General features: G+C 41.6%; 1 long non-coding RNA gene across 1 annotated transcript; it reads left to right on the top strand.

Annotated features, from left to right (window-relative positions):
- The first annotated feature begins 972 nt into the window (after positions 1–972).
- LOC123925911 lies at positions 973–9,469 on the top strand. Its single transcript, XR_006815106.1, has 3 exons — positions 973–1,090; positions 5,109–5,497; positions 8,387–9,469. It is a non-coding gene; the product is annotated as an uncharacterized LOC123925911 (long non-coding RNA).
- The last annotated feature ends 2,088 nt before the right edge of the window (positions 9,470–11,557 follow it).

Raw genomic sequence — 11,557 nt, 5'->3', positions numbered from 1 at the left:
GGGTACCTCATTCTGGCTGGCTGGGAAGCCCAGGGACGCACTGCCCTGCCTATCTGCTTTTGGTTAGAGACCTTTCTAGGACTCCACACACACTGAACATGTCAGAGCCATGACATGTGCTCTGAGTCATCACCAGGCCAGTCATTTCAGCATAGGAAGCCATGCACCTGCACTTTTTTATGGTGAAAATAACTAATTTGGGGGAAGTGTTTAACCAGCCTTGTCAGAGTTCAATTGATTAATTTCATACCCATGGCCACACCCGAACCTGCAGTGCTGTGGGGGGTAGGAGGAACATCAGAACTGGTGCTGAAGACTGAAGCTTTGTGGTAGGACTGGAGAGTGTATCTCAATAGGAGAAGAGAGAGGGAAAACCGTCCCACACTCATGCATTCCCCACCTGTCAGGTGGACCTAAAGACGAGTTTCCTTCCTTCCTCTCATTCTTCCCATTATGGAGCTGAGCGGCAGGGTGACCACATGACTTACCGTGCTGGGGCGGGTGCCAGAGCAGAAGGGCATCAGAAACAGCTGTTTTTGCCAGAGAGATAGAAACACTTGCTGGTTTCCTATTTCCATATGACTATGTCACTGGGGACTGACATGTTTTCAGAACAAAAACCCCCTGGTGATAGAAGTATTGACATTAAGTAGTTGCACACCACCAGGGTCCATAGGATGAGTGCAGACATGGGAGCTCGTTAACTCTGTGTGAGGAGTTCTCGTATACAGCCGCATTGGATCTTAAGCGATCCTGTGGCCTAGAGGGAGCGAGGATCAGTGTCCTCTCCCATGACGCGGATGGGCGCAGGATTCTTACCCAGCGGGTCAAGGAAGGGTAGGTGTGGAGCGGAAGGGCGGTACGTTAATCATTGGCACAGAGCCTAAATTACATGGCCAAGGTCTTCCATCAGAATGTGGCACCAGAAGCACAGGTGGGGCTGGAAGGAAGAAAAGCGCTTACTAGATGAGACATTGATCTTTTGGCCTGGGCTAGGTACGAGCGGAGACGTGCAGTAGAAGGCGGTGGGACGCATTTTATCCTGGCGATTTTCGTTTGAGGGAGCTCGTTTTCAGTGGCCTGTGCTCAGGTACCTTCTACAGTTATTTAAATCTTTAAATGAGGGTGTGCTTGGTTATTCTCTCAGTTTTGCGATTTACCTTTCGTTATGAAAACATTTGGCAAGGGGCTAACAGTAAGGACGTCACTGGTCTACTTCCTGCCAGTTTTCCTCTCATGTGCTGGGCCAGATCTGCTCGGGATGGATGTGTGGAAAGGTCTTTGCAGATTGTCAGCGCTATGTCACCATCCTTGGAAAACGAAATGGGCCTTTCCACCTCCATCATATTCTAGTGGCAGATATTAGACAAACCTAAAAATGTGCTTTAAAAAGTCATCATCATAGGTAACTGGAAATGACTGAATAGCGCATAAGCGTGGCCTTGGCCCTTACCGTAGAACCAACATGGGAACAACTGTGGTGTGAAAAAAGTATATTGGACTGATGAACTTAGTCATTTTCCCCTTCCTGGGTCTCAGTTTCTGCTTATGTGTCGGGGAAGGTAACTTCAGCTACTGCTACAGGTCAGCCCCCAGTGGCTTAATATCATAAAAATGTTCCATTTGCATGGAGACCCAGTGGGTATTCTTGTTCTTGTCAGACTTATGCTCATTCAGTGATGGAGGGTTTTTCCATATTCTAGCCCTGCCCTGTCTGTCTTGTCATTGAGTTGGTTGATGAGGAAGAGCTAAAAATTATGTGGGAAGGGACTTTGTTGTTGTTTTTTGTTGTTTTTGAGTTTTTTCTTTTTTTTTTCCCCCTTGGATTGTTGGTCTGCTCTTTTTTTTTTTTTCCCTTTAAGGTTTTATTTAAATTCCAGGCAGTTAACATACTGTGTAACATTCGTTCCAGGTATAAGTATAGCGGGGAAGTACTTTTTAATAAGCATCTATTGTATTTTCTCATATTTTGTTGGCCAGAACAAATTGCAGTTTTGTGCTGGAAGAAGGACGGATTTGGTGAACAACTAGTTAGTTCCTAGTCCTTTATAAAAAATATTAATTTAAAAAATTAAATAATAAAAATTATTATTATTAATTTAAAAAATTATTCCTTTAAAAATGCGGTGTTGCACTATGACCTCTTAAGTTCCCTTTTGTTCTAAAATCAACCACTGCAGGAGTCCAAGATCCCTGTGCCTTATGGCCTCCTGCTCTCTGTGTGAACTGCTCCATATAAGACATCCCAAAGGTGATCGGAAAGATGACCAGTACCTGACGGGTGAAGAAAGCATTTTCATCAAAATAGTTCAGTGAGCCCAAAAAGTTAGTGACCAGTAAAATATTTTTTAAAAAAATTGAACAAACAAACAAACAACCCAGGGAGTCCGGATGGAGTAACTGGGACCATAAACAAGTAGAAAATTGGATCAAATGCATGAAACAGTTTTTTGCAGACACTGGAGAACAGACTGCATGTAATGGAAACAAGTAAGGTGAACCAGTAGCCTTGGATTTCCACCTCGAAGCACTTTCTAGACCAGGTGTGGGGAGAATGGTGCTTTCCAGACAGAGACCAGTGGTGCAGACAGAGGTCGGGGCTCAGGAGGTGCATTTGTGGAGCGGGTGGTGCGGGATACCAGACAGGTAGAAGATGCAGAGGAAGAGTGCCAGAGGTCGGCCCTGTTGTTTTCCTCTGGGTTCTCTCGCCAGCCGTGAAACTGACCATACAGAATCTGAAATTCCGTGTTTCCTGGCAAGAAGGACTGAGATGTAAGGTGAATAATTCCTGGACCTGGGGCACCTGGCTGGCTCAGTTGGTCGATCATATGGCTCTTGACTGTAGGGTCCTGAGTTCAAGCCCCATGTTGGGAGTAGAGCTCACAAATAATAATAATAATAATAGTAATAATAATAATTATTATTCCTAGAGCTTACATGGGACTAGAAGATATTCACGTTCTATCCAGCCAAAGTAGATAGTACTGGTTGAATACCTGGGACATTCAGCAGAGATACTAAATGAACTGTTCCTTGCAGTGTGTGTAGTCCTAGAGTAAATGCACTCGAATGTGTACTTTCAGTTGTTGGGTGTAGTGTTATTTATATGATAATTGGATTATTTGTTGTTTGCATTTTCCAGAATTTCAGTGTCTGCGGGTACTCATGACTACTTTTTTAGTTACTGAAGAATGTGTTACACTCTTCAACTGTGATTGTGGGTTTATCTTTTTTATTTGCTCTTAATTCTGTGGATTTTAAAAATTCATATATTTTGAGGTTCTATTATTAGGTATATTCAAATTCAGGATTTTTATATCTTCTTGTTGGATTGAACCTGTTATCCTTAATGAAATATATCCCTTTTTCTCTACTGTTACTAGCACAATCAGAACAGCCCTCTTTTTTCTGTCAGTGCTCACACAGGGTATATATTTTCCATCTGTTTACTTTGGAACTTTGTGTCTTTTATATTGAAGGAATGTTTCTTGTATATGACTTATATACTTACATATATTTATATATATACTTAGAAATAGTTGATTTTTTAATAAATTTAGTCCGAGAGTCTTTGTATTTTACTTATAGTCTGTATTTAATAAATTTTTGATTATTTGGCTTTAAATCTGTTATCTTCTTAAATGACTTTCAGTGGCATTTGAGCCAAGATATATCTTTGGGTTTGTTTATTAAAGCATTGAGTTTAACCTAAGTAATATAGGAAAACAATTTAAAAAAGAGAAAAAGTACTCTCTTTATGTAATTTAAGGGATGAAATGCACCATTATTAGATAACATCTCATCCTTGATGATTGGTGTGTGGTTTTACTCTTGAATGTACATCGATCCCTTTGCTTTGAAGCCTGCCAGGTGGTCCCCATCACCCTGTGAAGCCTCCTCCAGACAGAGCAGGTACCTCGTCCTCTGTCCTCACCCTCCTATCTCTCCAGTCATTGCATCTTTCTGCGTTTGTTTAATTTACAAGTCTCTGTGTCTCTGGAGAATGAGAGCTTCTCAGCAGGAATCATGTCCTGTTACCTCTTATCATTCAGGCCCTGGCACATAAACAGGTCCTAATTTTTGTTAAATGAGTGGGGCATGCGTGGCAAGTTTTAGATTAACCCCAGTGGCATAAGATTGGATGGTAAGGCCAGGAGTGGCCATACAAGTTCCAGGATCCTGAATATCCCTTCTTTGAAGGGTTCTGAAAGAATTTGGGTTAAGCCAAGAATTGGACTGCTCTCTTTTGTTGACCCAAGTTCTCACAAGTGGGACCTAGAATCAAGTCTCTTTTATGATGACAGACAATTAGTTTGGGAGAGAAAATTTTCCTGAGGCGTTCCCATTATTTATCAATTTTGGGGTCTGTGAATAGCTTTGAATACAAAATTGCATGTGAAAATCATTGTGTCTGCTATTGAATAATTGATGGATTGGTCTCTCATAGCCACGGAATGAAGGGTCCTGGGTAATTGCACCTGCAGTTGGGCCGTTGAGGGGAAACTTTGCTGCTTCCGGTTAATTGCCTGGGCTGAAATGGAGAGTACCCATTACAGATCTGCCCTATTATCTCATTGTAGGCCTTTGCAAATGTAGGATGACACCAGAAATAGACAGAGAAAATACAGTTCTTTTTGCTGCACACCAATTAATGTCGGTAATCTAGCCAACATTCCACATTTTTCATTTAAGCAAGAAATTTAAGTATATTGGAATCAGTCGGTAACCCATAATATAACTTACCTCTTCGACATCTAGTTTTGCTGTGTTATTATGACACATATATCCAAAGCGGTTTTAATTTTAAAAAGTATCCACGTTCTGTACTTGTCAGAGAATCTTTTCAGTGTGATTGTCATAGTTCTTTTACTTTTTGCGAGGAATACAAGACCTACCGAGAAGATTTGGCCCTTTGAGTGACTAACTTAATACTAGAGTGTGTTTGGTGCATCCCCTCAAGTCCAAGTTGTAAAACCCTACTGCCATCGATTCGGTACATTACTTCTTTTAACAAGAGTTCTATGTTAAATTTGATGGGCCTTTGGGGAGATTTTTACTATGTCTATTGAGTCTTTGTTTTTGCCTTTTTGGTGTATTTGCTACAAGAGGTGCTGCTCAAATGCCCTTTGAAAGTGGACTTGCTTCCTACTGAGATTAGTGTGGTTGGCTGACAGCCTCCAGCCATTCGTTTGCTGAAGATCTGCCTCAGATTTCCAGCCACAGGCATGCTGATTTCTGCGCTGGGTGGTGGAGGAGGTCCTGCCCGCATCTGCTCCGTATGGGACTCTCCTAAAGGCAGCCTTTGCCCTGGGGCTCCCGAGCGGAGGACTTGCTGTGTGATTTGTCATCCAGTCTGCTAGCTCCTCTGCCCAATCCTGCTTCCCACCCCGTCTCCCCCTCCTTTTGTAATAGACCTTATTCCTCCGTAAACCTTTTGTGCTCTCACCTGCATCCCAGCATCTGCTTCCTGGAGAATCCAACTTGCAACCACCATCAGGTAACAGTAAATTAGGAACAGCTCAGAGGATGTTTGTTTTATTGGATCCCAGGCTTTGCTCCAGAAATAGTTTTTTAAGGAAATAGATTTTTCTGGGAGATTATATAAGAATTATTTCTTCTGTATTTCCTTTTTTAGTTTCTTTTTTCTCTACACCTATATCAAGTGATAAGGTATGTAAAATGATTTAGAGCAAAAGAATGCATTTTCTAAGTTCAGAACCTAAATCTCAAATGATTTTTGTTTTGCTAATATAATAATTATTATAAGTAATTACTATTAAATGTTAATAATCTTACTCATGAGACCAACTCTTCCAGATATTTCTAAGTGAAAGAGAACATAGCTCTAAGCAGCTGCTACCTACAGGTTGGAAGAGACTTTTTGTCTTTTTGTGTTGTTGTATCACCAGAGCGACACAGCTCCTGGTTTTTAAACTTTATTCCTCTGGAGTTCAATTTCTTTGGGTGGTTTTTCATATCAACTTTTATTACAATGGTGAATAGTGTTATTTGGCAAAAATTCTAACTTTCTGTTTGCCAAAGTCTGCATTGCAAATTGTGCACCCTTTTTTCCTTAACCGTTGGGCTTAGTGTTCCCAAATTCCCACCAAACATTAATATTTGGGATCTGAGAATGAGAAACTGGAATTCTTGGGAACACCAGAGAGTCTCTGAAATTATAAGTTGGTCTGTATTTTTCATAATGTTTCATGGATGTATTTGAAATAACAATGAATGACCATAATAATATGTAGCAAACTATTTCCAAAATTTTTATCTTTTTTATTAAAAATTTTATGATTAGCATGTAATGTTTTATTAGCCCCAGGGGTACAGGTCTGAGAATCATCAGTCTTACACGATTCACAGCACTCACCATAGCACGTACCCTCCCCAGGGTCCATCACCCAGCCTCCCCATCCCTCCCAAACCCTCCACTCCAGCAACCCTCAGTTTGTTTCCTGAGATTAAGAGTCATTTATGGTTTGTCTCCCTCTCTGGTTTCATCTTGTTTCATTTTTTCTTTCCTTTCTCCTATGATGCTCTGTCTTGTTTCTTAAATTTCTAATATCAATGAGATCATATGATAACTGTCTTTCTCTGACTTATTTCGCTTAGTATGATACCCTGTAGTTCCTTCTACCTCGTTGCAAATGACAGGATTTGGGGTTTTTTTTTTTTTTTTTTTGATGGGCTGCATAATATTCCTGTGTGTGTGTGTGTGTGTGTGTGTGTGTATCTATATGTATTACCACATCTTCTTTATCCATTCATCTGTTGATGGACATCTAGGCTCTTTCCATAGTTTGGCTATTGTGGACATTGCTGCTATAAACACTGGGGTGCACGTGCCCCTTCAGATCACTACATTTGTACTTTAGGGTAAATACCCTCTGTGATTGCTGGGTCGTAGGGTAGCTCTATTTTCAACTTTTTGAGGAACCGTCATACTGTTTTCCAGAGTGGCTGTGCCAGATTGCATTCCCACCAACAGTGTAAGACGGTTCCCCTTTCTCTGCACCCTCGCCAACACCTTTTCATAGCAAACTATTTTTTATTGTAACAGTTATATTAAAAGCGTCAGAAAAGTTCTGTTAACAAAAGATATCATAATAAGTGTGTGGCTTATCAATATTATGTAGATTATAAAAAGATTATATCTTATGATAGCATGTACAAATGATTCCTTCCTGATAGAAATATTTGATAATATTAAGAGAACTTTAATGCAAAATATACACCAAATAAAAATAATTTAAAAATGGAAAGATATTATCCCAAATTTTAATATTTAAAAGTTGACATACTTAAAAGTCATATTTTAAAACATGCAAAACATCAGTTACCCTCTGTGATATTCTTGATTTTTGTTTTGTAACAAATATTCTAGACACAGGTTTTTTCTTTTTTAAACTTTGTTTTGAGCTAGTTTAATTATTCTGCATCCAAAAGGAGGACAGTTTGGGCTGTAGGGCATAGGTCACTCATTTTCTTTTTTAACGACTATGTTTTGTCTGATTGCCATGATTCTGGTTTTTTCGTTGAAATTGATAGTACATGCTAATCAGTTTCTGATTTCATGTAATATTCGAGAGCATTGACAGTTTCTCTTTGTGTTTTTTTTTCTGTTAGTGTGCTTATAAGGGATGTAGCCTATAACAAATATTTGAATACTAAAAAATACTAGTGTATATTATTGGGTATTATATGCATAATGTAGCATTTAGATCTCCCAGTACAAGTAATAATAGCACCATACAGAATGACATGTCAGGGCACCTGGGTGGCTCAGTGGGTTGAGCCTCTGCGTTCAGCTCAGGTCATGATCCCAGGGTCCTGGGATTGAGCCCCGCATTGGGCTCTTTGCTCAGGGGGAAGCCCTCTTCCCCCCTCTCTCTGCCTGCCTCTCTGCCTACTTGTGATCTCTGTCAAATAAATAAATAAAAAAAAATTAAAAAAAAAGAATGACATGTCAATATTGCCATTTTTAGTATTTATTTTGCTTCCCAAATTTGCTAATTCTTAGAACACAACTCATAGTTTTTGTGTAAAATATACTCTGTGTATCAATGTATTGATATTTATTTTATCTGTGATAACGTGTACCATTAATAGCAGCGGGGCCTGGGTACACTCTTCTAACATGGCAACAGTTATGAGCAGCACCAGCTGGTGAAATGATGAGACTTATCTGCTCCTTGCTCTTGTTCCAGTTTCCAGAAACTTTGATCTTAACCTTGGACTCCACATGTGGCATTTCCTTCTCTTGTTTGACTTGAATCAGTGGCTTCCACTGAACCAATAATGTCTTGCCTGCTAATTATTTATTGCAGGAAAGTTATAATATTTATTCCTGTTTTTCCATTTTCACCATTGACTTTCCTAGGATTTGAGATTCAGACAAACAGACTTTCTGAGAAAAGCAGAGAAGGAACTCCTGTGTGAAAGCACTGTTATCTTTAGCTGAGCAACGGAATTGGTCGGGAATTCCATTAAAAGAGGATTACATTTTTCTCCCTTTGTGATCTGCAATCATGGGATGGTGTTTCTGTGAACAGGGGAGTGTTTATGGACAAGTGAAATGGTGTCTTTGCATCTCATTGTGCCTCAGTGGCAACCATCAGTAATGCTATGTTATGGGTGCCAGAGAAGCTAAGTGTGAAAGTCCTGTTCTTTGTGGTCATCCCGACTAACTACACAGCGATCCAGAACATTGGTCTGGGAAGGGACAGAGGTCTTCAAACTAGACTGTACCATGGACCATCGGTCTGACGAGGGGGAGAAGCTCTGAGCAGAAACTCTTGGAGGTGCTGTAGTTGAAGAGAGGAGGAGCTCCCACTTTGGCAAGGAGGCACGGACTGTAGCGTGGGAGGCCCAAACCCAAGCACCATCCCTTCACACTCTGAGTTGTTTCCAAACCCTACGGTGTGCTCCCAGCACAGCAAGAGTCAGAAGGAAGCAAGTGTCTGTAAGTCTGCGCTGAGAACGCGGCCCGGTGGAGACACTCCTCATCCTCGGCCTGACTCTTGCTCATTCTGCACAAACCAGAGTCTGCTCATTGAGGTCTTTGTGAGGCTTGACGAACTGCTGTCCATTGACGTGATATTCACGTGTCAAGGGAAGTGAAGTTTCTAACTGTCCCCACAGGACTTAACGTAGTTGCGGTTTGAAGGTCACAGTGAAATGCTTACCTGCCGGCAGACACCAGAGGATGTCCTGATTGCCCCGTGTGCGAATGTAAGGTTTTTGCTTTTTAGGAAACTGGATTTATGAAACTGAGGCTCTTTTCACTGAGGAAAATTTTGTCTCAGTGAGTTGGATGAATAGAGCTCCAAAAGGGATGTTTTTCTGCGTACTTTGGGTCCTGTTGTTTTTTAGCACCCTCTGAAGCTGATTGTTATGGAAAGTTTATAATAGAGAAATGTAATTTTGCACATTTAGACAGCATCCTGCTCTCAAAACTTATGAAATAAACTTATGTAGAGAGGAGATGAGGCTGGTATTCGTTTTAAAGTACCTTGTTGGCCCATTTATATGAAGTTATTTGAGTCAATACACAGTAATTATGAGTCACATGCATGGGTTGGGAGAATATATGTATTAGACAGTTGATTAGATTACTCCAAATATAATAAGCTAATTTGCCATATATTTTATGATAGTGGTGTAGTATTGAAGGTGATGATATGTTTGTGAGCATGTAGAAAGGACATTTTTTGCTTGAAACTGGTAATTTACTGCTCACTCAAATGCCATAAATACTGGTTTGGGCCAAGGGGAAATCATGGAATTTATCTCTGATCTAAACTGTGAGTTGAATTTTAGACCAGAAAGCATGTTTAGAGGGTTTTTTGTTTGTTTGTTTTTTGGTTTTTTTTTTTGAGTTCAGTCTAACTGATTCTTTTTGTTAGTCTGCCCTGGCTGTACCCTCCCTAGGTGATGGCAAGCCTCAGTGCCCCGGCAAGTCTCTGGACCAGTGCTGGAGAAGCCCACTATGGTCCTGGCCCTGTGACGCGGCGTGCGTATGCCTCCTTGGGCCCGCTTCTGGTGTTTGGATGTGTCAGTGTTCACTCCGCTTCAGAAATCTTGTCCTTCTGTGATCTGAATTATAGTCTTGAGTAAACCTACGATTCTCTAGACAGTTAACTTTAGTGATCCCAAGCCTCTCCCACACAATGCTGATGATGTTACAGGAGGAATGAAGAGACAGACTTGACTAGTCCTGTGCCAGGCTGACTCGGGGTCCCTTTTCACTTGAGGCATGTCGTGTAAATTATTGATCAGACAGTTACAAGTATGTTTTCTAAACAGCTTGTAAACGCTGAGCAGCCCTGTGGTTTGCACCTTGTTTTTCCTGGTCCGTGGGGATCCTCATAAACAGAGAGGCCCCTGGAAAGGACACCTGCAGTGGCTTCCTCTCGGCCTCGTCTGTTTCCTGAGGCAGAAGAGCAGCGGCTGGCTCTTGGCAGGAGTTAGGGCCTCCCTCCTTTCCTATTCTCTCCTCCAGACAGTGGTGTTCTTTGTAATGGGGTGTGAGCCAGGGCAGGGTGGGGCGGTCGGCTGGACTGGGGATGCCGTCATGCTCTGGGGTCCATGGGGGAAGACTCAAAATGGAACAGCAAATGTTTTTCTTTTTTCTCCAAAAGTCCATTTGTTTCATGCCAAAACCAGGTAGACAGGGATTTCTGAAAAAGATCATCTCTAAAGTACAGTAGTTTCTAAGTGACTGTGTAGAACCACCAATTCGTCCATTCGCTCGTTCACTTGGTGAGTATTCACTGAACATCTGCTCAGTGCCAGACCCTCCATGCAGTGATGACTGAGGTTCACAAGGAAGGCCCGGCCCTGCTGTGGTTGGTAATTTTAAATGTCAGTGTGGTTGGGCCATCTTACCCAGATATTGGGCAAACACCAGTCTAGATGTTGCTGCAAAGGTTTTTTTCGGATGAGGTCATTTAAATAAGTAGACTTTGAGTCACACAGATTATCTTCCATAATGTGGGTGGGCCTCATCCAATCAGTGGAAGGCCTTAAGATAAAAGGATTGGTCTTCCCTGAAGAAGAGGGGATTCTGCCTCCAGACCACAACATCATCTTGAGCCTGTGATGTCAGCTGTTTGCTGAGTCTCCAGCCAGGATGTGTCCATCCACCTGGACTGCTGAGTCCTTCTTGATAATTACACGACAGCAGTAGTAACAATAGTTCATAGTATTGTAGTGTCGTGGTAACAATAGCGAGTGTTGATTGAACACTTACTTTCTGCCATGCAGGCTTCAGGATCTTTACACATGTTGACTCATTTAATCTTACAAAGTGTACAAGTTGTTATCCTCCCCTCTAATTGGGGGAGGAAATGGATGGGTGATGTGGTTTCTCCAACTTGCAGATGGCTGAGTCGGGATTCAAGTGTGACTGCCAGGCTGCTGCCTTGAACACCTGCCTGTCCCTGCCGTTCCTGCTACCCCTGTTCCCGCAGCCACGTGGCAGCTCGGGCATGCTGCCCTGCCATGTCTATGTCCTCTCCTGATCCTGTGAAACAGGAAGGACTGCGGCTGT

The sequence above is a fragment of the Meles meles genome, chromosome 15, assembly GCF_922984935.1.
Source record: "Meles meles chromosome 15, mMelMel3.1 paternal haplotype, whole genome shotgun sequence".
Taxonomy (NCBI): Eukaryota; Metazoa; Chordata; class Mammalia; order Carnivora; family Mustelidae; genus Meles; species Meles meles.
The sequence above is the reverse complement of the archived record's forward strand: the minus strand, read 5'-3'. Positions and strand labels throughout refer to the sequence as shown.